This window comes from Paroedura picta, chromosome 14 (assembly GCF_049243985.1).
Source record: "Paroedura picta isolate Pp20150507F chromosome 14, Ppicta_v3.0, whole genome shotgun sequence".
NCBI classification, from domain to species: domain Eukaryota; kingdom Metazoa; phylum Chordata; class Lepidosauria; order Squamata; family Gekkonidae; genus Paroedura; species Paroedura picta.
In genome coordinates this window covers 13,398,916-13,401,166 of record NC_135382.1, presented here as the reverse complement: position 1 = coordinate 13,401,166, position 2,251 = coordinate 13,398,916, and the positions used below count along the sequence as shown (strand labels likewise).

Below are 2,251 nucleotides of genomic sequence, written 5' to 3'. Positions count from 1 at the left end.
ACCTCAACCAGGGTCAGAGCTTTTTTCATCCTGGCCCCTACCTGGTGGAACGAGCTCCCAGAGGAGATCAGAGCCCTAGAGTGCTTAAATAGTTCCACAGGGGAGCTCTTCCACCAGGCATTTGGTTGAGGTCAACTTGAATTCAATCACCTCCCATTGGCTCCTGAGCCCCCTCCCATGAAAACCACCACCAATATGTCCATCCCATGGTATGTTACAGTTAAATGGATGTTCTCACCATGTTTGTTCCATTATTTTATTGTTGTTCTGTTATGACTGTATCACTATTGTTCAATTTATCATGTTATTTGTATTGTTTTTCTCCAGTTTCATGTAAACCATCCTGAGCTTCAGGGGAGGGCGGTATATGAAAAATAAATAAATATAAATAAATAAATGCAGAACTTTACGTTTTTTCACTATTAAAATTCATTTTAGCCCACTTTTCCAGCTTGTCAAGATTATCCTGTATCCTGATTCTGTGGTGTGTTTGCTACCCCTCCCAATTTAGTATCATCTGCAAATTTAATAAACACCCCTCCATTCCTTCATCCAAATAATTTATGAATATGGTGAACAAGAGAGGGCCCAGGACAGATCCCTGAGGCCCTCCTCTTGTCACTCCTCTCCAAGAAGATGATGAACCATTTACAAGCACTCTTTGGGTATGATCTGTCAACCAGTTCTCGATCCATCTAACAGTAAGAGGATCCATACCGTATTTTATCATCTTGCCATTAAGAACATCATGCAGAACCTTATCAAAAGCCTTACTGAAATCAAGGTAAACAATGTCCACAGAATCCCCATCTAGCAAGGTAGTAACTTTCTAAAAAAAAACAAACCCAAAAAGATAAGGTTAGTCTGACATGACTTGTTCTTGAGAAAACCACTCTTAGTAATTACAACCATCCACTCTAGCTGCTCAAGGACCGACTGTTTGATGAGTTGTTCTAAAATTTTGCCAGCTATAGACATCAAGCTGACAGGTCAGTAGTTAACTGGAACCTCCTTTCCCCCCTTCTTCTTCTTCTTTTTTTTTACCAGAAGCCTTCCTTTTTAATTAAGCATCCTTCAAGGCAACAACTGAGCGGGTGGGCCCGAGAGGCGTATCGGCCCTTCACGCTGCATGCAGTGTGTGCCACTTGTCCAAGGAGCCCCTGTTGGGGATGTACTTCACTCCACACCCATCTGGGATAAGCCGTTTCTTGGCCACCATGTCCTCGTCGGCGTTGAATTTGGTGAAGCCCCATTTCTTGGAGATGTGGATCTTCTGGCGGCCGGGGAACTTGAACTTGGCCCTTCGCAGTGCCTCGATCACATGCTCTTTGTTCTGCACCTTGGTGCGAATGGACATGATGACCTGGCCGATGTGCCCTGAGGCTTTCCAAAGGCCCCGTGCATTCCGGTCTGGAGCCTATCAGCTCTGGCACATGACAGCATCTTGTTGATGTGGATGACGTGGAACGGGGGGGAGGCGCACCCGGATGTGGAATCCGTCCTTGCCACAGCTCTTCACCATGTACTTGTTGGCGCAGATGCGGGCGGCCTCGAGTGCTTCAGAGGACAGCTGCTCATACTCATCCGACACCATGTGCCCGCAAAGTGGGAACTCATCGACCTTGGCTTTCTTCCGGCTGAGATCAAAGATCCTGATCTTGGCATCAGGAACACCTCTGCAGAAACGGGATTTTGGGTAGGGCTTGTTCTTGCAGTAACGGTAACAGTGCGCGGGTCGGCGGCCCATGGCTGCGGGTCTCGCCAAGGGGAAAGAGCCTTTTCCCCCTTCTTGCTGATGGGGACAACATCCAATCTTCTGGCACTTCACCTGTTCCCCAAGAAGTGACAAAAATAATGGACATCTGCAAGTTATTTTAGTACCCTTTTAGTACCCTTACATAAAATATAAAGAGACTGAGACACTTGGACGAGAAGCCTAAAGCTCTGAAAACATTTCCCCCTTTAATGCTTTAGTGAACAAATTTTGGCGGGGGGGGACCCATTTTGTCACTCTCCAATAGCCTAACAGTAAAATGGTGGGAGGATTGCAAAAAAAAGTGGATTAAGGTGATTGCAGAAAAGTTGAATGCACATTGAACCTCCATCTGAAGATGGTGAAGATTCTGCCTGGAGGCACAACTGTGCCTGGACTGCTTTGGCATAAGAGGGAGGGGAATCAAAAGGACGTAATCAAATAAAGGCGACAAGAGGTCATCTTTTGAGATTATTGATCAATTTACATGAATAGGTC

At 45.8% G+C, this 2,251-nt stretch overlaps 1 pseudogene; it reads right to left on the bottom strand.

Annotated features, from left to right (window-relative positions):
- Positions 1–1,120: 1,120 nt before the first annotated feature.
- On the bottom strand, positions 1,121–1,769 carry LOC143823462 (large ribosomal subunit protein uL16-like; annotated as a pseudogene).
- Between the last annotated feature and the right edge of the window lie 482 nt (positions 1,770–2,251).